The sequence below is a fragment of the Rhinopithecus roxellana genome, chromosome 7 (assembly GCF_007565055.1).
Source record: "Rhinopithecus roxellana isolate Shanxi Qingling chromosome 7, ASM756505v1, whole genome shotgun sequence".
Taxonomy (NCBI): domain Eukaryota; kingdom Metazoa; phylum Chordata; class Mammalia; order Primates; family Cercopithecidae; genus Rhinopithecus; species Rhinopithecus roxellana.
In genome coordinates, this window is record NC_044555.1 from 25,162,185 (window position 1) to 25,180,372 (window position 18,188).

The following is an 18,188-nucleotide window of genomic DNA, read 5'->3' on the forward strand; positions in this document are numbered from 1 at the left end:
CACTCACCAGTGGTATAGAGCACATTAACAAAAAGACACAAGAATAGATTCAGCTACTTTAGGGCAAAATGTCTAGGACAGAACTGTACATTCAATTCGGTTACTAAGAAGCAAACACTAGAACTTGATATAACTTCCAAAAGAGCTCACTCAAGTAGTATAACATTCACGTAGTATTCAAGTAGTAGTACACTCAAGTAGTATTCTAAGTGACAAAGAGGTGTTAAGTAGTTATTTACAGATATAATGGTTGTACAGTACCTTTCAAATCTGCAATTTATGCTTCAGATTTTCCATTGAGAGTAAATTACACTGAAATTCTGTAAATTATACTTAAGCAATTTAGCTATGAGTGTTTACAGAAAAGAGATAAATACTGCCATCCAAATTAGTAATTACAGTTTAACAATAATCTAACATCAGCAACCATTGTAGTTACTATTATCTGATTTGTTTGGGCATCTTCTAGTCTTATTTTCTTCATGATTCACAAAATCATTATGGGCACAGGAGAAGATCCAACTTTTATGAAACAACAATTAGACTACACATCAACTTTTTTTTTTTTTTTTTTTTTGACACCAAGTTTTGCTCTTGTTGCCCAGGCTGGAGTGCAGTGGTGCAATCTTGGCTCACTGCAACCTCCGCCTCCCAGGTTCAAGCGATTCTCCTGTCTCAGCCACCCGAGTAGCTGGGATTACAGGCGCCCACCACCACACCCAGCTAATCTTCAGTATTTTTAGTAAAAACGCGGTTTCACCATGATGGCCAGGCTGGTCTCAAACTCCTGACCTCAGGTGATCTGCCTGCTTTGGCCTGGGATTACAGGCATGAGCCACCATGCCCGGTCACATCAACTTTTTAAAAAATCATATGCAAAACTATATTGCAGCAGCTGTTTTAAGTTAAAGCACTCATTTAAAAACTAATACCTGGCTGGGTGCAGTGGCTCATGCCTGTAATCCCAGCACTTTGGGAGGCTGAGGCAGGCAGATCACGAGCTCAGGAGATCGAGATTATCCTGGCTAACATGGTAAAACCCCATCTCTACTAAAAACACAAAAAATTAGCGGGCATGGTGGCAAGCGCCTGTAGTCCCAGCTACTCGGGAGGCTGAGGCAGGAGAATCACTTGAACCCGGGAGGCAGAGGTTGCAGTGAGCTGAGATCGCACCACTGCACTCCAGTCTGGGTGACAGAGCGAGACTCCATCTCGAAAAAAAAAAAAGAAAAACTAATACCTAGGGCCTTTAAATAAAATTCTACTACTAATTTTATAAGTCCAAACTTTTAAGAATTACTATTTAGAAAACCTGGTTTACTTAACAGTATCTTTTGCAGAAGAGAAAAGAGTCTGACTATAAATTACATCAACACTTAGGTGAATTGCACTATGCCCTTGTGGCCAGAAACTTACATTTTTTTTTTTCCTAAAAGAAAGGCATTATTTTATTTGCATTGGACTTCTAAAGCTTGATTTATAGTAATTATAAATATCACTGCTTTTGGAAGGTTATAGAAAAACTCTTAGAAAAAATAATTTCAAACATTAGTCACACTGTTGAAATACTTATCTGATATTAATAATTTGTTCTTCAGTAAGAAATAGAATTCTTCACAGCAAATGCCCCAGAGTTGCCTCACTCTATTACTACAGCCATTAAAAACCAAACTGTTCACTAAATAGGCAAACTTGTTTTGTAGTCTTACTCAACACCTGTAGTTTGTTTTTGTTTTTGTCTCTGTTTTGACAGAGTCTTGCTCTGTCTCCCAGACTGAAGTGCAGTGGAGCAATCTCGGCTCACTGCAACCTCCACCTCCCAGGTTCCAGCAATTTTCCCACCTCAGCCTCCCCAGTAGCTAGGATTACAAGCGCCCGCCACCACACCCAGGTAATTTTTTGTATTTTCAGTAGAGATGGGGTTTCACCACGTTGGTCAGGCTGGTCTCGAACTCCTAAGCTCAAGTGATCCGCCTGCCTCAGCCTCCCAAAGTGCTGGGATTACAGGCGTGAGCCACTGTGCCCGGCCTGAACACCTGTACTTCTATCCTCTGTTGTTCCACTAGGAACCATGTTTATCTGGATAAGTAACAGAAGGTTGCATCTGACAGATACTAACACTAACCTTACATACTATATGAAAAAACCTAGCATCATTATAGGTGTATGTCTGATGCACATGAAAGCAGACCAGGTTCACACCCTTTGGGGACAGGAGAGTTTACTTTGCCTTGACTGGTTCTCGTTCTAACCAGCGAACCCAAAATTTGTGTTTATAATAATACTCTTTTTAAAAATCCTGTAACATTGATGGTAAAGGAGGCCCATTAATTCCATCATATGTAGTGCACCTGCAGATTACTGTACAACAGATATACTACAGCTAAAAGGGAAAGTCCTATCTAGTAATATAGTAAGCAACAGTTCAAAAAACATGCAATAACTGGGATCTTTATAATGTTCTTTTTTATTATACTTTAAGTGCTGGGACACATGTGCAGAACGTCCAGGTTTATTACATAGGTATACATGTGCCATGGTGGTTTGCTGCACCCATCAACCCATCATCTACATTAGGTATTTCTCCTAATGCTATCCCTCCCCTCGCTCCCCACCCCCCAACAGGCTCCGGTGTGTGATGTTCCCCCACACCCCGCTCCCCGCCATGTCCATGTGTTCTCATTGTTCAACTCCCACTTACGAGTGAGAACATGCGGTGTTTGGTTTTCTGTTCCTGTGTTAGTTTGCTGAGAATGATGGTTTCCAGCTTCATCCATGTCCCTGCAAAGGACATGAACTCATCCTTTTTTTATGGCTGCTATCATGTTCTTCAAGTCCTGTTACAGTGGAGGAGTGAAATAAACAGGGGTCATGGGCATCAAAACCAAAGTTGTGATTACTGCTCAATTCAGGCCTGCAGGGATCTGCTGTAGCCCCAGAAGTTCACAGAGAAGAGGCAGTCCCTTTGCCCAGCGTCCCTGAGCAAAAATGTGTCTTTGCGTTTCCCTTCTAGAAGGGCTTCTGTTTCAAAACGATCCATCACTCTCCAATAACAAGGATTCCCTGTAGTCTGAAGCAATGTATGTAATCAGTCTGTGTGTGGACTTCCCAAGCTCCCTGTCTGCTAACATGGGCATGTACCTCATGCTGCTTCTGCCCTCCATGGCTGCAAACACAGGGTGGCTGTATCCTCTTTCAGGTCACAGTTAGCATATGGAACTGCAGAACTGTCCCCACTTACTTCAGTCGTTCTAGGAGCTAACTTTGGTCCCAGTTTATATAATGGATTAACCTGTGCAGTCGCTTCAAATGTATGTATTTGTGCATCGGGAGGGGGATGAACCCCTTCTTCAATACTAAGCGGTCTTCTCTCTCTAAACTATCTTCATCTTCTATAGAAACTAAATATGGGGCTGGGTGAGGTGGGTCACACCTGTAATCCCAGCACTTTGGAAGGCCGAGGTGTGCTGATCACCTGAGGTCAGGAGTTCAAGACCAACCTGAACAACACGGTGAAAACCCATCTCTACTAAAAAATACAAAAATTAGCTGGGCGTAGTGGCGGGCATCTGTAATCCCAGCTACTCAGGAGGCTGAGGCAGGAGAATCGCTTGAACCCGGGAAGCGGAGGTTGCAGTGAGCCGAGGTTGTAGTGAGCCAAGATTACACCACTGTACTCCAGCCTGGGCGATGGATCCGTCTCAAAAAAAAGAAAAAAAAAAAAAAAAACCCAAAGACAAATCAAATGCATCAAAAAATGTTGAATGTGGGCTCACAGGAGCTGTATGCTGCTTATTCAAATGCCATTTTGGGGCTAAATCTGAGCCAGCAGGAAAAGGGCATTTCTCCAGCATTAATTCAGAAAGAGATGTTTCTTTAATTGGAAAAGAGAGGCTTTGACTTCTTCTTATACGTTCTCATGGGAAAACACAAGCCCACAGTATCCTGCAGCCTGTCTCAGAGAGCGACTTTCCTACGGTTCTTCTGGTTCTTCTGGAAACACTGTCCGTGTCCTGTACAGAGCTTAGCACCTCTCTTTCCTTTGAAGTCCACTTTGAGTTCTACCAAGCTTTTTATCAGTATCCAATGAATCCTGGGTCATTATAACAGAAATGTTTCTCTTACCACCCCATGGAGCATGTCAAAAGTAGGAATCTCTTCATGCAAGTCTTGTTCCTGGGGTAACACAAAAATCATTATCCTTTTTGATACTTATTTCAACAATTTGAGGGATTTCAGTGGCACAATGTTGGTTTCTCCTTGAAGAATTCTTTGAAGGGCCTGGCGTGCCAGGTGTAAGGCAACATTTTCTCTTAAGGGACTACTTTGTTGCTGAGCAGCCGAGTCTCCTATATTGATGTTTTTTCTTTTTGACAAATATCTGTCAGAGTTCATACCCACATTTTCACTACGGCTTACTCCCTCACGACTGAAGACATTCTGTTACCTGTATTTGAAGTTATTCCACATTTCTCCCACTTTATCCACTGATTATAAAAATCATTCAGGGTGTGTGGGGCAGCCTCATCCAAGGCACCTGCAGCAAGGCAGGACGGGCAGAGGCCGCAGTCACCAACAGGTTAAGTCCACCTGCCTTCTGGTGCCACCTGTCCCCTCCGACTGCCCAGAAAGTGCAGCCTGGCTTCCTCCTGACAGAGCTCAGGGACCCCAGCTCCACTGCTTGCTCCCGCCAGGCCCCCACCCATTCCCCAGCCACCTCCCCTTCTTCACCCATTTTCCCTCCCCCCACAACCCCCCACTTCCAAGTCCACAAGTTTTGTTTTTCTGTTTTTGTTGTTGTTTGAGACAAGGTGTTGCTCTGTTGCCTAGGCTGAAGTGCACTCAGCCTCAACCTCCTGGGCTCAAGCGATCCTCCTACATCAGCCACTTGAATAGCAGGGACCACAGGCACATGCTGCCATACCCAGCTAATCTTTTTATTTTTTGTAGAGATGAGGTCTCTCACTATGTTGCCCAGGCTGAAGTCCACCATTTTTAATGAAATGCTGGAACACTTATTGTGGTGTACTTTGCTCATCAAACATTTCCTGAGCACTTACTATATGTCAGGCACTGCAAATACAGAGATGAAACAAAAATGTCCCTACACTCAAAAAAGTTTACAGGCCAGGCGCAGTGACTCAGGCCAATAATCCCAGCACTTTGGGAGGCCGAGGCAGGAGAATCACTTGAGACCAGGAGTTCAAGACCAGCCTGGGCAGCATAGTGAGACCTCATCTCTCCAAAAAAAAAAAAAAAAAGAAAAAAAATGTTAATAGCGGCAGTGAGGTTGAGGCTGCAATAAGGCATGGTTGCGCCACTGCACTCCAGCCTGGATGACAGCAAGACTCTGTCTCAAAAAAAAACAAAAGTTTACAGATGAGAAAGAAAGAGAAGTAAACACAGGATTACAAAATAATGTAAAACATAAAAGAAGCCTAAATAAAAGGAGAGACATATCATTAACGAAAACTTTAATAAATAGAGGGATATATTATGTTGGGAAAATTTAATAATGTAAAGATATCCACTCTCCCCAAATTAAGCTGAAATTTCAACATAATCTCAACTAAAATCTCAACAAGATTTTTTTGGAGAATATATTGGCTGATTCTAAAAATCCTTGTAGAAGGAAAAGTGAACTAGTTAGGCAAGAAATGTCTGCAACAGGGAAGACTTTATCAGGTATCAAAATTATGATAAAGCTATAGCAGTAATATAAAAAGTGTAATTTTGGCGTAAGAACAAACATCAGGGCCGGGCGCGTGGCTCAAGCCTGTAATCCTAGCACTTTGGGAGGCCGAGATGGGTGGATCACGAGGTCAGGAGATCGAGACATCCTGGCCTACACGGTGAAACCCCGTCTCTACTAAAAAAAAATTCAAAAAACTAGCCGGGCGAGATGGCGGGCGCCTGTAGTCCCAGCTACTCGGGTGGCTGAGGCAGGAGAATGGCGTAAACCCGGGAGGCGGAGCTTGCAGTGAGCCGAGATTGCGCCACTGCACTCTAGCCTGGGTGACAAAGCGAGACTCCGTCTCAAAAAAAACAAAACAAAACAAACAAACAAACAAACAAAAAAAAAACAAAGAACAAACATCAGTGAAACAAAATAGATGATCCAGAAACAGATTTGTATGTATAAGGGAATTGGGTATATAATAAAGGTGGCATTTCTTTTTTTTTTTTTTTTTTTTTTTGAGACAGAGTCTCGCTCTGTCGCCCAGGCTGGAGTGCAGTGGCCGGATCTCAGCTCACTGCAAGCTCCGCCTCCCGGGTTTACGCCATTCTCCTGCCTCAGCCTCCCGAGTAGCTGGGACTACAGGCGCCCGCCACCTCGCCCGGCTAGTTTTTTGTATTTTTTTAGTAGAGACGGGGTTTCACCGTGTTAGCCAGGATGGTCTCGATCTCCTGACCTCGTGATCCGCCCGTCTCGGCCTCCCAAAGTGCTGGGATTACAGGCTTGAGCCACCGCGCCCGGCCAAAGGTGGCATTTCAAGTCATTGGAGAAAGTAAATAGTATTGTGATGATTACCTATTAGGTTGGTGCAAAATAAATTTTCCATTTTTAATGGCAAAAACTGCAATAACTTTGCACCAACCTAATATTTGAAAAAAAATTAAGTTATAGCTATATCTCATACCATTCACAAAAGTAACTCCTAAACAGTTTAAAGAATTAAAACCAGCCAGTCATAGTGGTTCATACTTGTAATCCTAGGACTTCGGGAGGCTGAGGTGAGAGGATCACTAGAGCCCAGGAGTTCAAGACCAGTCTGGACAACATGGCAAAACCCCATCTCTTCAAAAAATACAAAAAAATTAGCCGGGTGTGATGGCCTGCGCCTGTAGTCCCAGCTACTTAGGAGGCTGAGGTGGGCGGATCACCTGAGCCCAGGAGGTGGAGGCTGTGGTGAGCCATGATCATGCCACTGCACTCTAGCCTGGACAACAAAGTGAGATTCTGTCTCAATAAATAAATAAATAATAGTAAATAGGCCAGGCGTGGCGGCTCACGCCTGTAATTGCAACACTTTGGGAGGCCAAGGTGAGCAGATCACCTGAGGTCAGGAGTTCGAAACCAGCCTGGCCAACATGGTGAAACCCTGTCTCTACTAAAAATACAAAAATTAGCTGGACGTGGTGGCGGCGCCTGTAATCCCAGCTGCTCGGGAAGCCGAAGCAGGAGAATCACTTGAACCTGGGAGTGGGAGGTTGCAGTGAGCCAAGATCACGCCACTACACTCCAGCCTGGGTGACAGAGCGAGACTGTGTCTCAAAAAAACAAAATAAATAAATAAATAAATAATAATAATAATAATAAATAGGCCAGGCGTGGTGGCTCTTGCCTATAATTGCAGCATTTTGGGAGGCCGAAGCAGGCGGATCACCTGAGGTCAGGAGTTCGAGACCAGCCTGGCCAACATGGTGAAACTCCATCTCTACTGAAAATACAAAAATTAGCTGGGCGTGGTACCACAGGCCTGTAATCCCAGCTACTCGGGAAGCTGAGGCAGGAGAATCACTTGAACTGGGAGGCAGAGGTTGTGGTGAGTCGAGATCACGCCACTGCACTCCAGCCTGGGTGACAGAGTGAGACTCTGTCTCAAAAATAATAATAATACTAAATAAAAATAAATAAAAGAAGCCAGTCTCAAAAGTTTATATACTGTATGATTACATGACAGGTTTGAAAAGGCAAAACTATAGTGACAGAAAACAGGCAGTGATTACTGGGAAGTAGAGGGGAGGAGTAGGCTATAAAGGAGAATTGGGAATTTTTTGAGGTGATGAAACTATTCTATATTTTCACTGTATTGGTTGTTACATGACTTTTTTCTTTTCTTTTCTTTCTTTCTTTCTTTCTTTTTTTTTTTTTTTTTTTTTAAGACGGAGTTTCACTCTTGCTGCCCAGGCTGGAGTGAAATGGCGTGATCTCGGGTCACCACAACCTCCGCCTCTCGGGTTCAAGCGATTCTCCTGTCTCAGCCTCCCGAGTAGCTGGGATTACAGGCATGCACCACCACGCCCGGCTAATTTTGTATTTTCAGTAGAGACGGGGTTTCTCCATGTTGGTCAGGCTGCTCTCCAACTCCCGACCTCAGGTGATCCACCTGCCTTGGCCTCCCAAAGTGCTGGGATTACAGGCATGAGCCACCACGCCCGGCCAGTTGTTACATGACTTTATGCATTTGTCAGCACCTGCAGAAACATATACTCAAGATGAATTTTACTGTATGTAAGTTTACCTTAATTAATGAAAAAGTGTATAATCCCAGCACATATCCGTGCATCTATGCATACATGAACATACACACACATTTAGAAATGTATGAGAACAAAGGAACACACAAGGACATTTTCAGAGGTGATGGACATGTTCATTATCTCGATTGTGGTAATAGTTTCATGGGTGTGTACATATGTCCAAATTCATCAAATCATATACTTTGAGGATGTGCAGTTTAGTGTACATCAATTATACCTCAATAAAGCTGTAAGAAAAAGAGGGGAAGAAACACATGAGAAGAAAATATAAATGAACATGCTTAAAACCTTGGAGCAAGAACACTTAAGACTAAAAAAGCAAAAGCTGGGCCAGGTGCAGTGGTTCATGCCTATAATCCCAGCACTTTGGGGGCCAAGGCGGGCAGATCACTTGAAGTCAGGAGTTAGAGACCACCCTGGGCAACATAGTCAGACCCCATCTCTACAAAAAAAATTTTTTTTTTTAATTAGCCAGGTATAGTGGCATGTGCCTATGGTCCCAGCTACTGGGGAAGCTGAGGTGGGAGGATTGCTTGAGCCCAGGAGTTCAAGGTTACAGTGAGCTATGATTGCACCACTATACTACAACCTGTGCGACAGAGTGAGACTTGTCTCTATGAAAAAATAACAAAAAAGTAAAAGCCATAAAGAAAAGGAATAATATATCTGACTACATCAAAATTTAAAGTTAATAAACATGAAAAAATACTTAAATTCACTAATAATCAGAAAACTGTGAATAAAGAGGAGATATTTTTTGCCTGACAGACTAAAAAAGTTTAAGAGATTGATATCAAGTGTTGGCAGGAGTGTAGGGAAATAGGTACTCTCATATACCATCTTAGTTTTCATTTTTTTGAATATCATTTCTGGCACAAAAAAAGGACTCATATACCATTGTTAGAAGTATTTGGCCTTTTTGAAGAGCAATTTTGCAGTAATAAAATGTAAAATGTACATACCCTTTGATCCAGTAACCCAGTAATTCTACTCTTCAGTACCTACCTTAGAGAAACATTGTCCATAAAAAAGAGTTAATGGCAAATGACAACCCCAAACTGGAATCCACTTCAATCAGTGCTTCTCAAACTATCTGTGGTAACCAGGTGCAGTGGTTCACTCCTGTAATCCCAGCACTTTGGGAGGCCAAGGTGGGAGGACTGCTTGAGGCCAGGAATTCGAGACCAGCCTGGGCAACACAGCAACATCCCATCTTCAGAAAAAAACTAAAATGAAAACTATGTATGGCAAAAGATCAGGGATTTGGGTTTTTTTATTTGTTTGTTTTTTGTTTGAGACAGGATCTTGCTCTTTTGCCCAGGCTGGAGTGCAGTGGTGTGATGATAACTCACTGCAGCCTTGACCTCCCAGGCTCAAATAATCCTCCTGCCTCAGCTTCCTGAGTAGCTGGGACTACAGGCACATGCCACCATGCCCAGATAATTTTTAAAATTTTTTGTAGAGATGAGACCTCACTTGGTTGCCCAGGCTGGTCTCAAGTGATCCTCCTGCCTGGGCCTCCCAAAATGCTGGGATTACAGGCATGAGCCACCACGCCTGACCCAGTTTGGTTGTTGTTGTTGTTGTTTTATTTATTTTTGTTTTTTGGTAAATTTCCAATCCATCACGGACTGATACCTTTGTAAAGAAAAAACAAATTACTAGAAAAGTGATCATTCACTTAGATGTCATGGCCACATGAAATTGCTACAAAAGGCTTTAAATGCCTATCCTCGGTTCCTAGACTTATCTCCTTGTGTACAGGTGATAGTTCACGACTGGTACCAGTCTGTGGAATGCAGTTTGAGTAGCACTGATATAAATGTCCATCAGAAGGGAAGTGAGAACTACTATATGACCCAACAATTCCACTTCTGGATATATACCCAAAAGAATTGAAGGCAGAAATGTAAACAGATATTTGTATACCTATATTCATAGTAGCATTGTTCACAATAGATAAAAGGTGGAAACAACCCAAGTGTCCTTGACAGACGAATGGACACACAAAACGTGGTATGTATGTATGTATATAAACACACTTTGGAATATTACTCAACCTACAACATGAATGAACCTTGAACACATTATGCTAAGTGAAACAAGCCAGTCATGGCTTGGCACAGTGGCTCCTGCCTATAATCCCAGAATTTTGGGAGGCCAAGGCGGGCAGATCATTTGTGTTCAGCCTGGTCAACAGGTTGAAACTCCATCTCTACTAAAAATACAAAAATCAGCCAGGTGTGGTGGAGCGTGCCTATAGTCCCAGCTACTCTGGAGGCTGAGGTGGGTGAATTGCTCGAACCCAGGAGGCGGAGGTTGCAGTGAGTAGAAATCACACCCCTGCACTCCAGCATGGGCAACAGACTGAGACTCCGTCTCAAAAAAAAGAAATAAGCCGGTCACGAAAATACAAATACCATATGGTTCCACTTACATAAGGTTACCTATAATAGTCAAATTCATAGAAACAGAAAATAGAATGGTGGTTGCTAGGGCTGGGGGAGGGGACAATGGGGAGTTATTGTTTTGAGTTTCAATTTGGAAGATGAAAAAATTCTGGAGATGGATGGTGGTAATGGTTATATAACAATGTAAATGTACTTAATGCCACTGAAACGTTTCCTTAAAAATGGTTAAAATGGTAAATTTTGTTACATATACATTTATAATATATGTGTGATATACTCAACCAAAACATCCCAATAGATCAAATGTAAAGGCAGATATGAGACTCCAGATGTCTGGAGTATTATTATTAAGCTAGACATTAATGAGACTTGTTAAAAAAAAAAAACAATTTTACTCTTCTCAATAATATTTCTTGCTTTGGAAAAGTTATTTTGCTTTTTTTTTCTTTTTTGAGACAGAGTCTCGCTCTTGTCGCCCAGGCTGGAGTGCAATGGTGCAACCTCTGCAAACTCCGCCTCCCGGGTTCAAGCGATTCTCCCACCTCAGCCTCCCGAGTAGCTGGGATTACAGCTGTGTGCCACCACACCCGGCTAATTTTTGTATTTTTAGTAGAGATGGGGTTTCACCATGTTGGCCAGGCTGTTCTCCAACTCCTGACCTCAGGTGATCCGCCTGTCTCAGCCTCCCAAAGTGCTGGGATTACAGGTGTGAGCCACCGCATCCGGCCAGTTTTAATTTCATTGAATAGAGAGAGCCATAAACCTACATAAACAAATTCTGTTAGGAATGTCAAGGGGTCCTGCAATCAAAAAGTTTGGGAACCACTGCACTAAAGAAACTGTCATGTTCAGGAATGTTCATAGGAGTACCACTTGTAAAAGCAAAATATTGAAAAAATCTAGTAGTCTATCAATAAGGAAATTGTTAAATAAACTGTTTTATAGTCATACTATGGCATAATACATCACTTTTTTTAAAAAAGAAGTAAATCTGCCCGGGTGCGGTGGTTCACACCTGCAATCCCAGCACTTTGGGAGGCCAAGGTGGTTGGATCACTCGAGGTCAGGAGTTTGAGACCAGCCTGGCAAACATGGTGAAACCCTATCTCTACTAAAAAATAAAATAATATAAAATAAAATAAAAAATAAACCTAGATGTACCAAAATAAAAATGTTTCCAAAACACTGAATGAAAAAACTTACGGGGTATGTACAGTAGGGTATAATTTTTGTTAAAATAAAAATACAACACAATGTAGTTTCTATGATAACTAGAAAAAAAGACCTGGAAGGCTGCCAGGATACACACCAAACTGTTAATAGCAGTTACTCTGGGGAAGAGGGAAAGAGGACAAGGATTGTGGGTAATGGCCAAAGTGTTAGCCCCATATATGTATAGTGTTTTGAATTTTTTTTTTTTTTACAAGGAGAATGTACTGGTGTAATTAATTAGAAAAATAAATAAAAGCAACAAGGTCAAACCCACTGACATTGAGGAAGAAAGGGGACTTTCTGAGTACAGGCTGTAAGGGTTAATCTACTTACTGCAATGGTCTTAGAGCTGATGAGTCTAGGAAGGAGCCACAGGGGTTGAAATCAGGCAACAGAGGCGGTGGCTGGCTGAAATGGTGGAGGCCACCTAGACGGCGGAACTTTCTGGGTCACACACTTCCTGCTCCCTTCCTGAGACTTAATACAAAAAAGGCCTTCACAGCCGCAGAGTGCAGCCTCTCCCGCTTCCGCCGCGAATCGGGTCACAATGCTCGCAATGAAGAACTTCATCCTGAGGCCCGCAAAGTATTGTCCCATTCCCTGGTCCCTGATCCCCACTCCCCAGGCCCATGACTTCAATGGCCCCATCCCAGGAAGAGCTCCGGGCTGGCGTTTGCGGAACGAAACCGACAGCCTAAGGCAGGACCTTCCTAAGGGCTGGACAAGCGGACTACGGCCTCATTCACCGCGGCACAACCAGAGACATTCTGAGACGCCAGAAGTGTGACCGTGACCGGGGTAGAGGATACCTAGGTTGCAGGAAAGCGCAGTTACCAACTCAGGCCTCTGGAGCTCCGAGGAAACCCGCTGACAGCTCCAGGCGCGCGGGGCAGGCCTCACTTTCGAAAGCAGCGCCACAGCGTTCCTATTGGTCTTCCATTCCAGCCAACCAGCAGGTTTCCCTGTAGTCCACCCCTCAACTAAGAGGCCAATCAGAAGAGGGTATGTGCTTCCCACTGCGTACGACAGGTATGTGCTTCCCATTGCATACGACCAATTAAAGCTTATTTCTGACTAACACGTGGACAGCCAACCAGAAGGCCTGGTAATCCGACCTCTTATTATGGTCACCATCACGGTCTTGGTCCCCATCCTTGTTCCATCCCTGCATGGAATCAAAGGTATGGATCTGGGAGAAATAACTGGACGGGGGTCCAAACTGGAGGGATGGTGGCTCAAGAGACCAAGTTATATTTCCCCGAGTATCAAAGCAGGTTGGCCATGAGGTCAGAAGACCATGTAGTTGAGCTGTCAGTGCTGCTCTGGGCTTGACCTCAAGTAATGACAATCTGAAAAAGGTACTGGTTGTGAGAGCGCCTCAGATAATGTTGCTTTGTCACTAGACTAATCGCTTCATCTTCCCCCAGAGTCAGATGGGAAGAAACTTACACTCGGGGCCTTTAATTAAGTGTGATGGTTTATTTATGGTGAAGAGTAGTCAGTATCCTCAATTAGCAACAATAGATACTGCCTCTAGAACGACCAAAAGTTAATGTGTGGGGAAACTAAAACCTGACAGTGGTATCATTACAACTAAACATACCAGAAAATGCAAATTAAAACCATGAAATACGATTTTCACCAAATAGTTTGGATAATTATCAATTGTTTAAATTTTTGCCACTTTTGGCAAGTAAACTTTTTGTGAACAGAATTTCCCCACTTTGGGTGGGGAAACATTCTCATTTGCTGTCATTGGAAGCCTAAACTGCATTCTTTAAGAAAACAATTTCGCTTTAGCTATCAAAATGTAAAATGAGGCCAGGCACCGTGGCTCATGCCTGTAATACCAACACTTTGGGAGGCTGAGGCAGGAGAATTGTTTGAAGCCAGGAGTTCGAGACCAACTTGGGCAACAAAGTGAGATCACCCCCTCCCCCATCTCTACACACACACACACACACACACACACACACACACACAGAGTAAAAGGCACACACTTTTTGACCCAGCAATTCCTTCTCTCAAAATCTATCCTACAGAAATACTTATACGCTGGAGCAAGGTTATATGTAGCATTATTTATAATAGTGAATGATTGGAGACAAATTTGCATCAATAGGTGAATCATTAAATTGTGATACAACCATACCATGAAATATTATGCAGTCATTTTTTAAATGAGGTAAATTTCCAGGTATTAATGCAAGAGGAAGTCCAGAATACAATGCAAAGTGAAAAAAAGTTGCAAAACGGTACATATAATATCCCATTTTGTTTAAAAAACCTATATACAAATGTGTGGGTATTCATATATGTATATATGTGTATATTAATATATAAACACACACAGAACAACATCTGGGAAGACACACACCAAATTAAGTTATTCTTGGAGAATGGGAGTGGTGAGAGGGACTAAGGAAAAATCTTTCACTTTTTACTTTACACATTTATGTTTTGCTTGAATTTTGTTGACTGACATTAATAATTTTTGAATTTTTATCACCACAATGAAACATTTTAACAAAATAAGCACTTTTGTAATCAGATCAATAGAATTATAATGTATGTGTTTTAAATAAAAATAGCTCCATGGGGGCTGGGTGCTGTGGCTCACACCTGTAATCAATCACAGCACTTTGGGAGGTCGAGGTGGGCAGATCACAAGGTCAGGAGTTCGAGACCAGCCTGGCCAATATGGTGAAACCCCGTCTCTACTAAAAATACAAAAATTAGCCAGGCGTGGTGGCGTGCCCCTGTAGTCCCAGCTACTCTGGAGGCTGAGGCAGGAGAATCGCTTGAACCTGGGAGGCAGAGGTTGCAGTGAGCCAAGATCACATCACTGCACTCTGGCCTGGGTGACAAAGCAAGACTCCGTCTCAAAATAATACATAAATAAATAAATAACTCCATGGGGTGACTACTTCATTTTAAAATTTCAGCTAGAAGACCTAGGATACAATTAGGACAACCGTAAACCAAATCAACTCTGAGTTTCAATGGGGGTATACTCATGACTTGATATAACAGGATGTGGGCAAACAAAATCTAATCAGGATAATCGTTCATTTCTGGAAGAGAAAACTAACTACACTACAACAAACTCCATCATACACAGGAAAAATTGTGCTTTCACTTTTCTGGTGGCATCACCGCCAATGTTTACTCAACTCCTTGGCAAGGGTGGGAAATCATAAAAAGCTAGAGATTTAAGATACCTCAGAGATTATTTAGTCAAAATCCCTCATTTAGTTGAAATCCCTCATTGTATAGTTCAGAAAACAGGCCCAAAATGGTGAAGCAATTCAACTAAGGTCCTACAGCTAGCTATATAGCCAATTTTAGAAGTCAGGTTTCTATTCCAGGCCTGGTACTCTTTCTGTTTCTTTTCAGATCTTCCTGAGTCTTCAGTATGATGAAAGTATGAAGTATTTTTAAATTTTATGATTAGACATCCCTATATTTAAATGTTACAACCAAAATGCATAACAAAATTAAAATGTATATGCCTCCATTAGTACAGATGATGAAAAGTTCACTGTATCTAGACAAAAAATATTATTGGTATAACATTCTCTTGAAAAGTAATACATAAATCAGGCCAGGTGCAGTGGCTTACACCTGTAATCCCAACACTTTGGGAGGCCGAGATGGGCAGATCACTTGAACTCAGGAGTTTGAAACCAGCCTGGTCAACGTGGTGAAACCCCGTCTCTAACAAAAATACAAAAATTAGCCGGGTATGATGGCGCCACACCTGTAGTCCCAGCTACTCGGGAAGCTGAGGCAGGAGGATCACTTGAACCTGAACCTGGGAGGCAGAGATTGCAGTGAGCTGAGATCACGCCACTGCACTCCAACCTGGGCAACGGTGTGAGACTCCACCTCAAAAAAAAAAAAAAAAAAATCTAACTGTATTTTACTGTTTACCTAAGAACTACTGTTTTATCCCAATTTCTAACTGTTCTTCAACTGGCACTGCCTCTTAACCCTTTATTTATCTTCAGTTTCTTTATAAAGTAGTTGATGACCTATATAAAAACACTTAAAACCACCACAGGAAACACCTATTTAAAGGAAGCCTGCAGTGATTTAAAGAATTCTTTTTTGATGTTGATAATTATCCCTGGTTTGTCTGTTTTATAAGGAATGAGTTCTGTTTTTAAATGCATAGACAGAGAGACAGGGTATGGAGAGAAGAAATAAAATAGGCAACAACTGGTTTTTGTACAAACAAGGTAAAAAAAGAAGATAAGAATGAGGGGTGGTGGGTGGTCAGGAAGGGAGTGGCAGAGAACCACATGCTAAATTAGTCACCAAGACTTTATATTTCAAAAGTAAACTCAAATACTAAGATATATAAATGGAATAACAACTACCTAACCTTCAGGTTGTAATTAAAATGTTGTCCAATTTAAGACTCTACAACCTGAGGACATGTGAGGGCCTTGGAGAGATTTCAGAATAATAAAAAGATAAAAGAGTTAAAAATGAGCCAAGTAAGGAAAAATTAGAACTTATTATATCTAAGAAGAGAATACTAAGGGTGACTCAACAGTTTTCAAGGATATGAAGAAATATCCATTTCAGTGAGCAGCTGTTCTACATTTCCACAGAAGAAAGTAATTTTACTTAAATTATTACAGCATATATTTCAACATAAAAGTAGGAATATCTTCAACATAAAAGTATCTCATGTAGGATAACTATCAAACAACTCCAGAGAAGCCTGAATGTTATCCACCTCTCCCACCTTGACTGGCTTAATTCCTTGTCTCAAAGAATGGGTTAAAGGGTAGATAAGGCATCTTTGGAATGTGAAGATTTAGACTTCTTTTGGGTCTAGCTATGTTCAAAATTTTTTGTTAGCCTCTGTCCCCCAGGTTCCAGCATAAGGTTAAGCCCTTTCTGCACTATAGATAAAGGGGATTAATTAGCAGTAAACATGCAAATACCTGTGTAAATTAGAATTCCTTATCAAAGAAAAGTATGCTTCTCCTCAGTGTTAATGGGTAAGAGGGTTTGGATTTAGGGTTCTTGCCCGGCCCAGTTCATGTGCCAAAATGGCCAATTTGACATCCAAGAGAGATTTACCTGGCCTGATATTTTTAAAAAAGAAAAAGACTGGACAACTAACCAGATGTGCCTGAATCTCTTACTTTGTCTCTAGCATTTTCCTGTCTTGTATAGGCCTCTCTTCATTTTGTTTTGAGGCTGGAGTGCAGTGGTACAATCATGGCTCACTGCATGGCTCACTCCTCAACCTCCTGGGCTCAAGCAATCCTCCGGCTTCAGCCTCCCAAGTAGCTGGGACTATAGGCATGTGCCACCATACCTGGCCAGATTTTTAATTTTTTTTTTTTTTTTTTTTTTGTAGAAATGAGATCTCACTCAGTTGCCCAGGCTCGTTTCCAACTCCTGGACTCAAGCAATCCTCCCAAAGTGCTGGTATTACAGGCATAGGCCACCACACCCAGCTAAACACCTCTTCAACTGAACTCTTAAGGTCTACGAAAAAAGAGAATGTAATATCATATTTTACTTGTACCACAACCACTCCACCCTATCCCCAGCCCTGCTGTTAGCATAGGACCAGACACAGAAGACTATTTAGCACTTGTTAAATGAGGTGTCATCTGTCCAAATTTTTGTTAACACTTATTTTATAGCTGCTTTTCTATTTATTCTACAGTTCATTCTCAACACTGCTGCCTACGAAGGCTGCATCTCTCTTTACCCTTACTTTCCTTTATTTCACAGAAATATCCATTCTTCCCTATCCCCTCAGATATTTTTAGTCATCTCATTCATGAACTACCAGAAACCTCAACTTCCTCACAGCCCCCACTCTTCTGCTTAGAACCAAATACTGCTAAGTAATGTTAATTTCCTTTTTTTTTTTCTTTTGAAATTTTTTGTAGAGACGGTGTCTCACTCTGTTGCCCAGGCTGGTTTCAAACTCCTGGGCTCAAGCAATCCTCCTGCCTCAGCCTCCCAAAATGCTGGGATTACAGGCATGCATAAGCCAACCATATTCAGCCTTAATTTGCTAATGTTTTAAACACATCACTTTCTATACCTTCTTTCCATGTTGAACTACATTAAAACTAGCTTTGATTTTCTAAATGACAAGACTGCTACCTCCCCTCATTCCAGCCCTTGCCAAAACCCCCTCTGTGTAGGGAAACCATTTCAGAGCTCAATGGTCAGATGAATATCCACCCGCCAAAAGTTCTGAGAGTTCACCCACCTTTCTGCCTGTGTCAAACTTATTTGGAAAAAAAAAAAAACAAAACA

At 42.0% G+C, this 18,188-nt stretch overlaps 2 pseudogenes; both read right to left on the reverse strand.

Moving 5' to 3' along the window:
* LOC115898672 overlaps positions 1-13,785 on the reverse strand; it is a 41,626-nt pseudogene extending 27,841 nt beyond the window's left edge.
* LOC104656779 lies at positions 2,706-4,464 on the reverse strand (annotated as a pseudogene).
* Positions 13,786-18,188: the final 4,403 nt, after the last annotated feature.